This window comes from Lactuca virosa, chromosome 8 (genome assembly GCF_052849685.1).
Source record: "Lactuca virosa cultivar CGN04683 chromosome 8, Lactuca_virosa_CGN04683_v6, whole genome shotgun sequence".
Classification (NCBI taxonomy): Eukaryota; Viridiplantae; Streptophyta; class Magnoliopsida; order Asterales; family Asteraceae; genus Lactuca; species Lactuca virosa.
In genome coordinates, this window is record NC_136433.1 from 15,592,113 (window position 1) to 15,610,627 (window position 18,515).

Genomic DNA, 18,515 nt, shown 5'->3' on the forward strand with positions numbered 1-18,515 from the left:
CCACAAATAATAGTTCTAAATTGATTATTACCGGAAGTGGAGATGAAATCAGCTCGGCAGTAGGAGGACAGCGACAGTTGGACGACGGTAGGCGGAAGGCGGCAAGGGCAAGGGCGAATGCGAGTTCCAACTGCATCTATTCAGAGCTCAAAAAAATCCATGGTTTTGAAGACGAAGCTCAAGAATCAATGATGGGTCGTGGTATATTGTCTTCTCGTCGTTTGTTTACTAAAGAGAGTGTCAAGGGGTGTGATTTGTGAAGAGGAAAATCAACGGAAGTCGCAAGTGAAGAAGGGTGAAGCTGGGAACGAGGGTAACAATCTGCACAGAGATTGGTATATGGGGGTGGGGGTGGGCCCCTTTTTTTATTTTAGTTTTTTAAATGAGTAGTAGAAGTAAAATAAAAAAAGAAATTGCATAAGGGCAAGTTAGTCGTTTCAATTTTAGAAGGGACCAAAGTCACAACGAAAGATGCTCAAAAGGACTATTAATCCAAATCTTTAAGGGTTTGGACGTTTTTCCTGATAAAATGCATACAACATGGGTCATTTTTACAGTTTTGTCTTAAATTGATATTAAATTGCAATAGAAATACAATTAGGCTCACGAGCTCGAATCGACTCAGGTCCATAAAATGTAAATATGAAAAAGAGGGTAAAAACGTAAATATAACTATATTCAATTAAGCTTGCGAGTTTCACTAGCCGAGTATTCCAATACTCAAGCTCGCATCGATAATAGCTCGAGCTCGGATCGACTTCAAGCGGGTCGTTTTCAAGTTAATCTCGAATATTTCACAAATTGGCTTGAGTTAGTTAGATTGTTATCTATAACTTTTTGATGCTCAGTGGTGGATTTAAAGTTTTAGGAGTGGGAGCACATGCCCCCAACGGCAAAAAAAAAACGTTAGTTATTTAAAATTTTACTTGAATGTCTTTTTATGTTTTTGAAGAAATTCAAAAATTGCCCTCAACAAAAAAATTGTTGGAATCGGCACTCTTGATGCTAGTGTAAGAACAACAAAGTTTTATGTGTTTATTTAACGGCAAAACTATGAAAATTCTTTACGTTCAAATTTGGACGTTAGCTTTTCTTTTTGTTATGATGTCTTATGTTCATGTATGAACCGCTTTGTTCAATAGCCGCTTTTTACCTTTTGAGTCCAAGGATAAAATTTGTTATTTATACTTAGAAATGTTATTTCACAATTGAGGCTTCTAAAGGAAGCTTCATTTGGACACTTGGTATTCTTTTTTGTTTCCACGCTTTTGTCTCTCTTTATGTAACTCGTTTTTCATCTTTTATGTAGTTTTTATTGTTTTACATTTTGATTCACAAGATAAAATAAAAGTCAATTGTGTGGGTGTTTAGCTAAAATCAAATAACATTCTACTATAATATCAAATTGTCCTAATATGAAAAGTTTTGTTTCATTTAATATGTGTTCTTAGGACCATGAAATAAATAGTTAAACAATTAATAGAACAAGGACAAAATGTAAGAAATAAGAATATATATTATAAGGAGTGTATTATTTTATTACAACAATATTGTATTTACCAAAATAGTGATATATATATATATATATATATATATATATATATATATATATATATATATATATATATAGGTTCAAATGTTTCTAGCAATTATAGTGTGCATGAATTCACCAATAGGAATTTAGGAATAATTAAATAATTAAAAATTGTAATATGGGTAATTATGTAACTTTAGCATGATAATTAAAATAAAATCTCTTAATTCATGGAAATTACCATAAAAATCTGTTTGACCAACTATTTAACCCTAGCCTCTCATATCATACGTATTCTATTTCTGCCTCCTCCCATTTTCATATTGACGATGTCGACGATGTGAATTGGAATCAAGGTGTCGAGGGTCTCCACCTGTTGCACTTAAACGGGTTTTAGGGTTTTTTCCAACCCGTTTTTTGTTTGATCGTGAAAAGGGGAAACACACACAACGAGGCGATGAAAGATACACGAAGGAAAGTACGAGGCTGAATCATTGGGGGAAAGTACGAGGCTGCATGAGTTAGAGTGTCTTAATGAGTTTAGAAGTTAGGGTTCTTATTTTTGGGCACTTATTAGCCATGCAAGACCATAAAGTTGGAAAATTTATGGTTAAGGACATTAGTTTAGGGCTAAGTCTGGAATTTGGACAAAAGAGCTTAAGGAATAAGCTCTTAATAGAAGGTTTGAGTGAAGGCAACGCACGTTGGGTGTAACCTAGGTACACTGGGCCCACTAAGCTGAGTACGCTAGGTGTACTCAACTGTGTTGACCTGTTTTGACTTTTTGACTTTGACCAAGTTTGACCTAAGGGTATTTTGGGTATTTTGAGTTGTGTTTGAGATTGGTCACTATTTGATTAATAGGTGACGGGTAGAGCAGATATTCGGAGCAAAGACCTATTCATCTATTTGTTAGGACTGAGAGATGAGTTTTCCTCACTGTACTTATGGGTCGAAGGCACCAAGACCGGCCCATTGGATTAGATATCGTATTTTATTGTGTATTGTTATGTTAAGATATATGTTCATTGGTTATGTGATTAGACTGGTAGATCTGTAGGAATACCCGTGTTTGATGATTAATGAATGATATTGTATATGTCGACATGTTATGGTTTGTTGGGTTGAGGCGGACCAGCTGTTGCTGATGGCTAAGATACCCAGGGCAGCCCGTATTGACTGTAGGGATGCGAGGCGGTCCAGTCAGGCCGAAGGCCCAGAAAGCGGTCCAGATAGTCTATAGGTCTGCGAGGCAATCCAGTCATGTTGAAGGCTCATGTATGTATGTTGTTGTTTTTTATGTTGTGTGGTGGTACTTTGGGAAACTCACTAAGTGTTGGCTTATAGTTTCATATTTGTTTCAGGTACTTCAGAGGATCGGGGGGAAAGCAAAGGCGTGATTGTGCACATTCCTTCAGATTTTTATGTTATCGGAGTTTGGGATACTCTGATTTATCACTTATACTTTTGAAACAATGTTTTGTAAACAATTACGTTGTTTGAGTTGTTTTGAAAAATGAAAATTTTACCCTTATTTTTGGGATGTCTGAAGTTTGAGTCCGTTGCTTATTTAACTATCTAACCATAACAACTAGAAATTAGAAGTAAAAATTGATTAATAACCACATATATAGACCACAAATAATAGTTCTAAATTGATTATTACCGGAAGTGGAGATGAAATCAGCTCGGCAGTAGGAGGACAGCGACAGTTGGACGACGGTAGGCGGAAGGCGGCAAGGGCAAGGGCGAATGCGAGTTCCAACTGCATCTATTCAGAGCTCAAAAAAATCCATGGTTTTGAAGACGAAGCTCAAGAATCAATGATGGGTCGTGGTATATTGTCTTCTCGTCGTTTGTTTACTAAAGAGAGTGTCAAGGGGTGTGATTTGTGAAGAGGAAAATCAACGGAAGTCGCAAGTGAAGAAGGGTGAAGCTGGGAACGAGGGTAACAATCTGCACAGAGATTGGTATATGGGGGTGGGGGTGGGCCCCTTTTTTTATTTTAGTTTTTTAAATGAGTAGTAGAAGTAAAATAAAAAAAGAAATTGCATAAGGGCAAGTTAGTCGTTTCAATTTTAGAAGGGACCAAAGTCACAACGAAAGATGCTCAAAAGGACTATTAATCCAAATCTTTAAGGGTTTGGACGTTTTTCCTGATAAAATGCATACAACATGGGTCATTTTTACAGTTTTGTCTTAAATTGATATTAAATTGCAATAGAAATACAATTAGGCTCACGAGCTCGAATCGACTCAGGTCTATAATATGTAAATATGAAAAAGTGGGTAAAAACGTAAATATAACTATATTCAATTAAGCTTGCGAGTTTCACTAGCCGAGTATTCCAATACTCAAGCTCGCATCGATAATAGCTCGAGCTCGGATCGACTTCAAGCGGGTCGTTTTCAAGTTAATCTCGAATATTTCACAAATTGGCTTGAGTTAGTTAGATTGTTATCTATAACTTTTTGATGCTGAGTGGTGGATTTAAAGTTTTAGGAGTGGGGGCACATGCCCCCAACGGCCAAAAAAAAACGTTAGTTATTTAAAATTTTACTTGAATGTCTTTTTATGTTTTTGAAGAAATTCAAAAATTGCCCTCAACAAAAAAATTGTTGGAATCGGCACTCTTGATGCTAGTGTAAGAACAACAAAGTTTTATGTGTTTATTTAACGGCAAAACTATGAAAATTCTTTACGTTCAAATTTGGACGTTAGCTTTTCTTTTTGTTATGATATCTTATGTTCATGTATGAACCGCTTTGTTCAATAGCCGCCTTTTACCTTTTGAGTCCAAGGATAAAATTTGTTATTTATACTTAGAAATGTTATTTCACAATTGAGGCTTCTAAAGGAAGCTTCATTTGGACACTTGGTATTCTTTTTTGTTTCCACGCTTTTGTCTCTCTTTATGTAACTCGTTTTTCATCTTTTATGTAGTTTTTATTGTTTTACATTTTGATTCACAAGATAAAATAAAAGTCAATTGTGTGGGTGTTTAGCTAAAATCAAATAACATTCTACTATAATATCAAATTGTCCTAATATGAAAAGTTTTGTTTCATTTAATATGTGTTCTTAGGACCATGAAATAAATAGTTAAACAATTAATAGAACAAGGACAAAATGTAAGAAATAAGAATATATATTATAAGGAGTGTATTATTTTATTACAACAGTATTGTATTTACCAAAATAGTGATATATATATATATATATATATATATATATATATATATATATATATATATATATATATATATATATATATATATATATATATATATATATATATGTTCAAATGTTTCTAGCAACTATAGTGTGCATGAATTCACCAATAGGAATTTAGGAATAATTAAATAATTAAAAATTGTAATATGGGTAATTATGTAACTTTAGCATGATAATTAAAATAAAATCTCTTAATTCATGGAAATTACCATAAAAATCTGTTTGACCAACTATTTAACCCTAGCCTCTCATATCATACGTATTCTATTTCTGCCTCCTCCCATTTTCTTATTGACGATGTCGACGATGTGAATTGGAATCAAGGTGTCGAGGGTCTCCACCTGTTGCATTTAAACGGATTTTAGGGCTTTTTCCAACCCGTTTTTTGTTTGATCGTGAAAAAGGGAAACACACACAACGAGGCGATGAAAGATACACGAAGGAAAGTACGAGGCTGAATCATTGGGGGAAAAGGACTTCGATCCTCGTCTGATCGAGAAGGAGGCCCGCGGTTGAGAACGACCGCAAGGTCGATGAATGGTCCATCCCCTGTAAGATGCACATCCACCCCACTTTCAGATGTTTCATGAATCGATGCAGATTTTTTGTTATGTGGTGCAATTTCTGATTCTTGATCCAACTACAACCAAAGTCTAACCTATCAATTTTGCAACATGTAAGCTTCATCTAACCTATCAATTTTACAAGAGCATCGATTAAAGTCCATAAGTTTTTCTTATTCTGATAGATTATTGGTATTTCCAGTTTTTTTTTTCTTTCATTGTTTCTGTAGTAATCCTTGCCCGCCAACTGTTCACTAAAATGACCGAATGAAATTTTTTGTCCATTTCCAATGACTCTTCATCACTCTTTTACTTTAATTCAATTTTAGTATATGCACTCGATTTCTTAATCCAAGTTCAGTATAGTTGCATTTTATTTTAAAATGGGCATACAACTTAGATGATAAAAAATCTACAGGAGATGTTTGATAGGCTCTCTTCCTGAGACCTTGTTTACCTTTTTATAATATTTTTGTTTATTTCATTATACTGTAAGCTGCTATTAAGTTTAAATTTCTGACCTTGATTCCCCCTCTTCGTTTTCCAGTTTAAATACCTGAGAGATTGTCTCAGGAGCAGATTATACTAGAAGGTGAGACTGAGTTTTTATGTCAATCGTATATGTGTATGCACATCTGATATAAAATACATATTTGTAGTTATTCATTCAAAATACATATTTGTGTTAACATGATATTTTCCTGCATTTATATTTCAAATGTTTTGTTCGTTGGGTATATTCTTGATAATACAAATTCTTTAAGAATATTCAAAACCATTCTGCAAGAATAGTTTATTTTGTAAGAATATTATTGTTGTATTCTGATAGAATTGTAGTTAATTAGTTATATGTTTAATGTGCAATTGTTACAAGTGTATCACTACAAAATATTTGGCAATGAATTTGTGATAAAAATGGCTTGAAGAATGGCTTGAAGACCTGATGGGAAAGGCTCCTTGTATAAAATCATTCTCATGCAATACAATTCTGACAGAATGCCAATCTCACAAAAATGTCAATCTCATAGAATGTTAGCATATTTTGAAGTGGCTTAGAGGTCAAACATACACAAGACATCTAGAAACGAAACAAGAAAGTGAATGAGATTCTTTCAAGAATGCCGATATTTTTTTTGCAAGAGATTTCAAGAATGAATGTAGTTTATGTTCATAGTTGTATTCTTTAAGAATGAATGTAATTACTTATTCTAAACTATTAAACTTCGTCTTATATAAAATCAGTATTCATTAAAAATTATTGGTCTTGATAATATGTGTTTATAATATTATGTTCATAGCTGTATACCATTCTGACAGAATTACAGAATATCATTCTAACAAAATAACATTCTGATAGAATAAAATCGGTTTATGTTTTTAAATCAAAATCATTAATTATCCCATAAATATCGATTTTTCCTTTTTTAATTTTGTCTCAATTGACTAAAATGCCCTTATGCTGAAATTTATGTGATTATATGGTACATGTTACCTTATTGTAATATCATCGACCCTCAGATCATGACATTTGATTCTATTCCATCCGATGGTCCAGATCTGTGCATTTTTGCACACAATAGTTAGTAGAAACAAAACAACCTATCTATATATATATATATATATATATATATAGAGAGAGAGAGAGAGAGAGAAAGTTAAGTTCATGTATTCTAACTATATTGTGTGGATATAAGATTGATAGTGAACCAATCAAAATTTGAAAAAAAAAATAATTAATAAATTGTTTAAGGGTATTTTGGTAACTTTATATTATCATAATTTACTAATTTAAAAATAAATGCTAGATATACGTAGAAATCCCTTGAAAAAAAGGATATGTTACCTTAAAATCGTACCACCCTCTACCACAAAAGGCCTCTATTGCTCCTCCTTTCCCCCCAAACGCCCATGGATGAGGCATAAATCCATGTCGATTCTTACTTGCCTCCATCCTGCGCCCTCCCCTACACTAAATTCAACCAAGCCCATCGAGAAATTGAAGAAAGAATCACGAAACTTTTTACAGAGCATATTTTTTTTTGTTTTTCTTTGCTTAAAGCAATGATGTCGGCCGCCATATTTTTATCCTTATGTCGGAGCAGGTCCCCGACGTTAAAAGCTTGCTTAACGCCGGTGGATCTTGAAAACACCCACCGTTTCAGAAACTTTTTATAGAGCACAATTTTTTTTTTGTCTAATTGAATCACTTAGCCGCCATCTAATCAGACCTCATCTCTTCATTCTACGGTAAACACCCACCGTTTCAGAAAACGAATTCTAAATCTTTGCTTCAGAAGATAGAATTGTTCGTTGTTTTGTTGGATTATGTCCAAGATTCAACCTCCGATTTGCCTTTAATGGTGATTTTGTGCTTCAAGGAGCTTTACCTTCTGCTTAACAGGTCGAAAATTCTTATTGACTACTGTGCTCAATCCAGTAAGCTATGGCTTTTGCTTCAGAATCATTCGGCTTCTGGCCATTTTCATGATCTCAATCGAGAATTCTCAATGCTTTTAGATGTTATCCCTTTGCACAAATTGAATACTTTTCCCAATGATGTTAAAGAGCAATTAGCTTTGTTATAAAAGCAATCAAGAAATGCTAAATTGTTCGTAGATAAACATGATGATGCGGGAAATTCTATAGCATCAAAGACATTTATGAAGGATTATTTGTAATGGCTCTCTTTGATCATGTAGACCAAGTGCTCGACGAAATGCCCAGCCTACAAGAAACCCTCGAATCCACGGTTGAACAGTTGTTCAACTGGAAAGAAACAAAGATTGATTGCACCGAATCCAAAGTATACTTTTTCTGATCTATGGTTCTTTTGTTGGGAATTATTTCGAGGTATGTTGTTTACAAATGAGTCTACTTATCATTTATTTGATTTCTACAATTTATTTCACTTCATATGATTTTTTCTAATACAGGAAGGTTTATCACCAATTAACTTAATAACTGAAACTGAAATGCATCGTCCAACCCTTGCTGGAAGGTTTTTCTGATACAAAAACCATTCTATCATAAAGTTGATTATGTTTTCTTTATGGTTTTGGCTTTGAAGATGCTACCATTGATGAGGAAAAGAAACCAGGTTAACGAAATATTGGAAACCAAACTAGGTCAACGAAATGTTGGAAACCAATTCTATCATTCACATCGGATGGGGATTACATAGTGTCAACATATGAGAAGTAGCAACAATATTCTGAAATGGATTAGCAACATATTATGTTAGAATATATTAGCAATAATATTCTATCAGAATGTATTAGTGTTTTACTTAGATTTCAATATTTCTTTTAACAAATCTCAATTTTATTCTTTCGGAAAAAAATGTAATTATTAATCATTATTAGTCGTATTCTTTTAGAATAAATATAATTTATGTCCATAGTTGTATTCTTTCAGAATATATGTAATTACTGATTCTAATAATCTTTATAAGATTAGAATAAATTGGTTTTTCAAGATAATCATAAACACATTCTGTTAGAATGTCCGAATTAACAAAATTATTATAAAAAAAATCAGATTTTTTGAAGTTAAGAGAATTAATTATTCAATAAAATCCATAATTTTCCTTTTTTAAATTTATGTTAATTGACTAAAATACCTTTACATTGAAATTACATGGTATTTTTCAGTTATCTTTAATTCAATAATATTTATTAATTACTTTCTTAAAATAACAAAAATGATTGGTTCACAACCATTTTTTTTTATAATAATTTTGTTAATTCGGACATTCTAACAGAATGTGTTTATGATTATCTTGAAAAACCAATTTATTCTAATCTTATAAAGATTATTAGAATCAGTAATTACTTTCTTAAAATAACAAAAATGATTGGTTCACAACCAATCCTACATCCACACAATAGATAGTTAGAACACAATAACATCTCTTTCTCTCTCTCTCTATATATATATATATATATATATATATATATATATATATATATATATATATATAATAACAATATAGTTGTAGTATTTGCTCCTAATAAGAAGTTTTAATCTTTTATGTGGATATGTAACAAATTAAATATGTTATATAACAGAACATGAATATATTGTTATCATATATAAATATACATGTATAGAGTATGTTGGTATCGTTATTTTAACTAGACTTGATAAATATGATGTGAAATGTCAGGTTGAAAATTGAACGCATTGAATTTTTTTGACTTTAAGTCCTAACCTTACTCATTTAATATATATATATATATATATATATATATATATCACGTGTCGTGTTAAACCGTTTACTTAAACAAATTGAAATCTTTTTACCAAACTGATTTATTGTTTGTCGAGTTTGTGTCAACTTTAGGGTTTAAATCTTGTTCGGGTTGAAATGCTATACGGGTTGAAAGAGTTTGAAACTAACTTGACCTGTTTAATATTTGAGTCGTTTTGTATCAACATGTTTACTTAAATGTGCTGAAATCACTTGTCCAGACGTGTACATTATGTATCGGATTAACATGTGGTGTCGGTTTTGATTATAACGACTTTTGTGTAAACAACGACAAATGTAAAAGAAAAGAAAGTGTGTGTGTGTGTGGGGGGGGGGGGGGGGGGGGTGGAGGGTAACAAAAGAGTACAACAACAAAGAGTCACGGAACCTAAAGAAAGAAGAATATAAAATCACAGGAAAGTGAAAAGTGAGAGATACCTTTTTGCTTATACAAGCAACACAACAAAGTGTGTCTCTTACTCAAACCTTATTACATATATGATTACTCAACGGTTTTTCACTTACAAAGGTTGATTAAGACCAAAACTGGAACTGACATAATATCATAGTCGAAATAATGGGGATATAAATTATTAACTAATCATACTTTTTATTATTTGGGAAATTTTTTTGGTAAAGTTATAAGAACATTTGTTTTTTACTATACAGTTTAAAGAATGGACAACTTCAACTAATGACTTATCAGCACATGTGTAATTTTGATGTTATGAAAATAACGACCATTGTGCTCATTTTGCATTTCTTCATTATTTTTTTTTTGTTAAAATCCTTAAATTCTTAAGTTTTACCCTTTCAGTTATTTATGATTAAGATAAAAAAAAAGTTTAGTGTTCGTTTTACTTAATGTTGTTGTGATATTGTCCTATTTAGTCGTATATAATGGGGTAATTATCTTAATATTTAGAGTTTAAATGATATAATTAAAGATAAAAAAATTATTTTAAATTGGATAATTATAGGTAAATTCGTGTCTTGGAGCAAAATGAAGAAACTAGAACTAATCTGGAGCTGATAAGGACTAAAAAACAAAAAACGTCAAAAATTAAAAAAAACGCACCACGCTGCATTGAATAAAATACATATTCCTACTTCGCGATGCTAAACTTCCACGGTCGTGCAACTATGTTACCAAGTCTATAAATACACAATTTTACAACTCTAATTCGGTGTGCAACCCTTGAGGACATTAGAGGTCAGAAGGTGTTTTTCACGTCCGGAAACCCTTTGGGTCAATTTTGAAGTTAGAGAATCAATTTGGAGCGAAAATTTGAAGAATCAAATCTAGACGCTTTGCTTAATGATCGTGTTTAGTAAATCGTTTCTTATGTTTTCACTAGATTAGATGTACCCTAACGATTTGGTGTGATTCAATTGTTTGAATATTAGTTTTGTTTAATATATTATGTTTGTTTGATCAAATTCTTTATGCATTAAAGTTTTGATTTTTATTATCTATTGTTGAGTTATTTATTATTTAGACAACCAATATGATTGTATTAACTTGAATCTTGATTAGTTTATGAACAATAAACTGTTAGGATTAGTTTTTTACAAAAATCTAGGGTTAGGTAATAAAATCATAAACTTAAATGTGTAAGAAAGAGTTTGTGAACAACTTATGCTAGTAATTGATTTCATGACAATTAAAGTTGATTACTAGATCAAATCTCTCATAATATGAACTTAATTATAATTGTTTATATAGTTCATTGCATGATCATTGTGTTAATTGTGTTTATAATTATACAATTTAGTTAATCGGACCAAGATAACTAATCGGTAAATAATAACTAATATCCAGTGCACTCAATTGGAATCTACTATATTTGAAGGTGAAATCGAAATCTGTATTAAAACATCTTTATTTCTTTTGTCTCTAATTCTATTCTTTAATTTTGTTAGTTTAATTTAAGTATTAGTTGAATTTTATTAAAAACCCCTCTTTTATTGTAACATCCGGTGTTTAGGTATGCTTTTTAAATTTAATTGGAGTTTTGGAATTTTATACGGGGTGCGGCGCGACAGATTTAGAGGGTGTAGCGCGACAAGTTCGCAGCGCGACCTTTAATGAAGCTCATGGCGCAGCAGTCCTAATGGGCCATACCCTAGAAGCCTCGAGATTTGGGCATATTTAAAGGCACAAACCGATAGGGTTTCATTATTTCATCATCCTCAATTTTCAGAGAACTCTCCATGAAAACCCTATCCTCTTTATTGACTATTGAAGTTCTTTTGCCTTGTTTGTGAAGTTTAAAGAGAAACTAGAGCTTTATGGTGATTTATAGCTTGTTGTGGAAGAGATCCAACCACTTAAGTTCCTTCTAGACCTATTGTAAGTATAAGTTATCTTCCTTTGCGTTTCCTTTCTCGTGATGTGTTGTCGGAATAGAATTCTAGTTCCTTAAAATTGAAGTTCTTGGAGTTTGAGGAACTTTAGAACATTATAATGGCATTTCCTTGTCATTGACCCTCTGAGTTTAGATAAAAAGGGCCTTGCGTGTGTTTTCTTTAGACCGTGCTATAAGTTTTGAGCTTGGGGAGATTTTCATGGATGTAACGTCCACATCTTCGGGCTAGAAAAAATAAACAATAATCATAATTTAAATCCTCAATTAGGAATCTCATTATTCGTGCGTGTTGCAGAATACATATTATAAAACCATTTTAGTAATTTATCGATAAAACTATGAAATAAAAATCTCGATAGAAGATTATTTAGGACAAATAATCTTGACGGAAAATGTTGGAGTTGTGATATGAATACCGTACATATAAAACACACTCAAATCCGACTTTGTATGCAGATGTCATGGACTTCCGGAGTTTTCACGATCAGTCAATCTATCGTAAATAGTGAATCAGAGCTAGGTTATTTATTAGCCTAAGTAACCTAAACAAAAGTCGTCGTAGTCATTAAACCGAGAGCATACATATAGAGAACGTCTAAATCAGACTTCGTAAGAGGAAGTTATGATTTTTCTAAATTCCAGGGTAACAATGTGCAACACTTATATTGGCTTTTAGATCGGTTGATTGTTAGCCGAAACAATCTAAACAAGAATCGAAGATCTCGTTAATAGAAACCCGACAATATAAAGACAGCCGAGAACGGACGTCGGAAAAGAGAGAGTTATGAATTTTTAACGGACTTTAATAGTCTAAATTTGTTAAATATATAACTTTAAAAATAAAGTCAAAATTAGTCGACAGAATCTAAATGAAAGTTTTAGATCTTGTCGATAGCTATGCAAGGATATAAAACCCGTCAAAAACAGAGCTCGTATGAAGAAGATTTGAATTTTCTTATAATAAGATATTCTTCGTGCGTACTCGCGCACATTGCGACACCACCAGAATGTGATACGTGGCACCATGCAAATAGAAACATGTGACATGTCACCCACTTATGACTAGATGTATGACACGCACCTTATCTATATGCGGCACGCACTCCAATTTAGCCTATATAAACCTTTGAAAATCAGTTCATTTCTCATCCCCACTCCATCTGAATCCTATAGAGCTCTTTCCACCCCTTAGTCCCTTTTCCTCCCGAGTTTTCGCCCCCTTCGGAGAAGCCCTCCGGTGTCAGATAGCCAGTAAATAAGAATTTCCTGAATCAGAGTTCTGCCTGTGTAATTCCCGATTTTTGCTAGATTACTCTGCAAGTTAAACTACACTTATTTTATTTAAGTGTACCTTTTAATTATAGTCATAGTCGTTATTATGAACCTATAATTAAGATTTATCTGTGATTCCAAGTCATTATATTGATTGATCTACTTACGGGAGTGATGTAGGCTTTAGTGAGTTATTTAAAGTGAGATTTCTAAACAGTATACTCTATATACCAAACAGACCCTACCTGGTTATTCCGTACTTGATAGATCTTGATGTAAACATTGAGATTATTGAGGAATGTAGGCTATAACTATTATAGTCGTCAGGAGTATGAAACTAGACCAAGGCTTAGTGCTTTATACCTCTAGGTCTCTTTGGAAGTGCGAAGCGAAGCGCTGTCGAAAAATCATCATTCACCCATTTTTTCAAGTGAGTGCATAGTCCCTTTCATGAACATGATTTAATACAAGTAATAATTGAAGTATTAAATAATAGTTAGAAGTCGTATGTAAATTATATTCTTATTACCTGGATTATATGTTAAAATATATGTGTGTGTGTATGTGCATATATATATATATATATATATATATATGCCATGCTATGTGTGAACCATATATGGTTCTATTTTATCTTAGGATAAATAGATAATACTATATAATAATATTAGAAGTAACATTGTTGAGAAAACAAATGAATAATAATACCTAACACTTTGTACACAATATATAGGCGAACGGCCTTCTCGCGACACATAATTTGGCATGATGGGGGCTCAACCAATCCATGCCGATAATCACATCAAAACTCCTAATAGTTACAGGCATCAAGTTTATTTGAAAGGCGTGGTGATTTAAGGTTAGGGTACATCCTACGTAGATTTCCCCAATTGATTCTGTTTTCCCATTAGTCATTTCCACCGTAAAGGTTTCATTAAGCTTCTGGGATTGTTGTTTTAGCAAATGTTTGAATTTATTACTCACAAAACTCCGCTCTGCCCCAGTATCAAATAGGATGCATGCATATGTGTTGTTAAGGAGAAACGTACCAGTGACAACAACGGGATCCTGAACCGCTTCTCCTTGACCCATTGTCAGCACTCTCCCTGCTCCTCCATTCTCTTGGTTGTTGACATTAGGGCAGTTTCGACGGAAATGCCCAGTTCTTCCACATCCGTAACATGTGTGGCTAGCCCCAACGTTGTTGACGTGGTTGTTGTTGGTGTTGTTGTTGTTGTTGTTGTTGTTGTTGGTCCGGTTGTTGTTGTTGTTTCCTTGTTGCTGGTTCTGGGGAGGATAGGTCCTACAGTATTTTGTTGTGTGACCCTTTCAGTTGCAACTGGTACATTGCATCTCCCTGCATTCACCATTGTAATGGAGATTGCACTTGTTGCACTTTAGGAGATTTCCAGAATACTGTTTAGGGGCACTTGGGGTGGATGAGGCTGGAGCATGTGGTGTGGAGGGAACTTAGGTGGTTGCAGCATGAACTGTCACTGTTTGTTGTTTCTTCGACGACTCTAAGCCTTGTCGTCCCTTCCTCTTGTTATTCTTTCCTTTCTTGTTATCGCTCTCCTTCTTGCTTTCAGTTTCCTCTGCTTTCTCGCCCTTCTTGTTGTTGTGTTCGTACAACTTTTTGGCCAACCTCTTGGCACTGTCAAAGGTTTCAGGATTTGCGGCTATCACGTTTCCTTGAATTGGGGGAGTTAATCCCCAGATGAATCGTTCTATTTTCTTCCCTTCTGAAGTAATCATGCCAGGGCACAACAGAGACAGTTCACTAAACCTTGATATGTAGGCATCGATGTTCGGATAGTGAGATTCCATAACTCTTGCTCCATTTTCTGAACCTCGCCACGCGGGCAGTATTCAGCCATTAGCATTTCCTTCAATTCCGTCCATGGCATGACATTAGCCACCGGAAGAGTCATAGCCTCCACATGTCCATTCCACCAGGTGAGAGCTTCATCAACAAATATACATGCTGCAAACTTCACCTTGACTTCATCCGGGCATCCACATATCTCGAACACCGATTCCACCTTTTCAATCCATCTCTTCAAGGTTATCATCCCCCCTGTGCCATTAAAGGTTCATGGTTTGGCGTTGGTGAAATCTTTGTAAGAGCATGTCTTGGTAGGTCCTTGGTTCATCCCGTTTTTTGAACTTCCGGCCCCCTGTCTGTTGCCTCCACCATTGTTCCCATTGTGGATCTGCGCCAGTGTTGCTGTGACTGCAGCAGATACAGCTGCTTGAAATGCAACTGAGTTGATTTCTGGTGGTTTCGGTGGTTGATTGTTTCCATGGTTTGGTCTTTGTGGCATCTTGCTGTTATGGAACAAAAATATGTTAAGTACGTATTGTATTTAAGTTGGGAATTCTGTGTAACGATTGTGCATCTAATTGATTCCATATATTTACACCAAACAATAAGAATATAAAACACATAGCAGATAACAACATCACGATAAAACACCTAATATTTTCCACTAATAATATCCGTACTTTGATACATGAAAATTTGCTCGAAAGAGCATACATAAGGATACAAAGTTCGGCAGCATAACGACTCTATGAGTAGTGTAATCACTTAAACATGGAGTCGGTAGTACATAACATGGCATGCATAAGAGAACATAGCACTAGTAGGGGGGTCTACTGATCCGGAGTGCTCCGAGATGTGTCGGGTGGTGGGGCTGATGACGTGGATGCGCCCTAAAGACGCGCCACTTATTGTTCAGTGGCTCACAGTCGATCCTCCCAAATTGCTTGACGTACATGAAAATTATGGATTACTTCCTGAGTTTCTCGTTCCTCTCTTGCCACTGCGGCTTGCATCTGATTCAGTTGCTCGGCTGTGTCCTGGGCTAGGTCGCCAGTGTTCCGTAACCGCCTCACCATGACAGGGAGTGCTCGGTCAGCCGGCCCTCCATCCCTCAGGTCATAGAATTCCCTCGCCATGCCGTACGGGGGTCGCTGACCATGCTACCTACTCCATCTCCAAATGTCAACTCCCTATGGGGGTGTAGGGCCATTAGGGCCCATCCGATGCGCTGGCACCCTAACTGGAAATGGTGGGTTGATGACTACGGACTCTGCGTCCGAGTCATCATCACTATTGTCACTAGATTCTTCCCCTCCAGAGTCAGCCACAAGCTATGCAGGTCCGTCTTCGATCCCAACCTCTTGTTCCTCCTCGGGTTCCTCCTCAGACTCCTCTTCAGGTTCCTCCTCAAGCCATCCGTTATTCCCCTGATTAGGGAAATACGGATCTCCAGGATGATGGAAGCCAGCCATACTGTCTGCAAGAGGGTATATAAATAAACTATTATTATTCCTAGGATATTTTAGTTGTTATAAAAATTGGGTTGATTTTCTCCTCTTGCTTAACAAAAGGGGTATGGCTTAGGTTTACTGACCATCGCGATCGCTCCAGGGCAGGTGATAGTTGTATTCTGAAGGAAATGTAGTTGATCAGGCTACATTCATCCCTAATACAACTGTGGACAACCCTGGCTTAACCGAGATGTCAAGATTTTTCCAATCATCATATTTGAATTATTATTATGTTTATTTTTATAAGTCGCACAAGTAGGAGTGTTTATTATTATATTTTATTTGTTTTGTTCAGAGTTATTTAGTCCCTCTTCGGGTTTATAGTTGCATATCAATGTGTAGTTAGATATTCCAGTTCACTATAAACAGAGCTCTGATACCAACTTGTCACACCCCCGAACCAGACGGCGGAAACGTCCGAGGGCTCGTGTGACTTAAATTGAAATATCATCACAACGAATATACATGAAACATAACATAAACATCACCATGCATTAATACAGTACAACCGTCATTGTTCGCATCCAGTACATTGTTTACATTACATAATCCCAAACATAAATTATTTATCAAATGACATCACACAAAAGACATTCAGACACACGCTTGATAATTCTTCATTCTAACGGTTACCTGAGAACACAAGTTATTTGAAAACGGTCAACATATATAATGTTGGTAAGTTCATAAGCAGGTTTGATATGAAAATGTTTTGTATTGTTTGTAAAACCCAGAAAATCCGATATTTTCTGAAACAGAAATTGTTTACGAAAAAAAGTGTGATAATCCATAAGTATGTGTGTGAATGATTTCAAAACATGTGAAAGTGAAATGTTTTTCATAATAGTTTCTTGTATTATAGTTGTTGTAAGTAAAAGTGAATAATGTTGTTCCCCCGGAAAACCCGATGTTTTCCGATATAAATAGTATAATAGTTTTGTATTATTGTATCGTCACAGCACACGAACATGATTTCCCAATGATTACTTAGATGGTAATGGATCTCTATGTGAGTCGTTATAACCATGCATAATAATGACTAATTCACCTGTCTTGGCATTTTAGCGAATGCAGGTCTTGAATTAAGATTTTGTCACCCTAGACTGGCCGATTCTAACTGTAGCGAACAGCTTAGGTGTGGGGGAGTCACCCCCGTATAGATCTATACACAAACTCTCGCTCTCCCTCCAGGAGACTTTGATTATAACTACAGACTACGACCGACACTTATTGGTGTCACCCGTTATTTCTCACTAAATCCAAATGAAATTGAATAACATTGTTTTACAACCCGATTTATGTTTACTTGTATAAAAGGTAAGCCTAACAGACGAAGAAAAGAGGACAACAGAGGCCCACTAACTTTGTATGTTATTACAGGCTGTCGAGTATGCTACAGATACGTTATAGCCCATTAAGCATATTATGAATGTTTAGGGTCTTATTAGCAATGCAAATGGACCATTAAGGCCTAATAGCATGTTAAAGCTGACAAATGCCCATTGGGTATGTAATTGGGTCACCGGAAGCCCAATAAACATGTGTGATTATATTGGGCCCAATAATCATGATATTGGGTCATAAAGGCCCAATAGCACGAATAGAAGATATTTGAGCCCAACCATTGAATCATTTATAATTTATTGATCTTAAGTTCGTAATGTAGCTATTTGGTGTAAGCGAAATGTTTATTCGAAGTGTTAAAATGTTTTGACGTTTGATTTATAACGAAGCTTGGTTATACGTATATATGTGTATATATATATATATATATATATATATATATATATATATATATATATTAATTATAAACTTAATATATTTAACCCAATAATTTTATATTCATCTAATTGGCCCAAAAACATTAAGTTTGACCATTTCAGCGCCTTTATCTATAAAAATGGCACTTTTAGTCCCCCTTTTATGAAAATTGACATTTTTGGTCCTTAAACCGTTT

At 34.5% G+C, this 18,515-nt stretch overlaps 1 long non-coding RNA gene across 1 annotated transcript; it reads left to right on the top strand.

The window, feature by feature from the left end:
* Nucleotides 1-7,175: 7,175 nt before the first annotated feature.
* LOC145129031 (uncharacterized) lies at nt 7,176-8,748 on the top strand. Its single transcript, XR_013717247.1, has 2 exons — nt 7,176-8,182; nt 8,266-8,748. It is a non-coding gene; the product is annotated as an uncharacterized LOC145129031 (long non-coding RNA).
* The last annotated feature ends 9,767 nt before the right edge of the window (nt 8,749-18,515 follow it).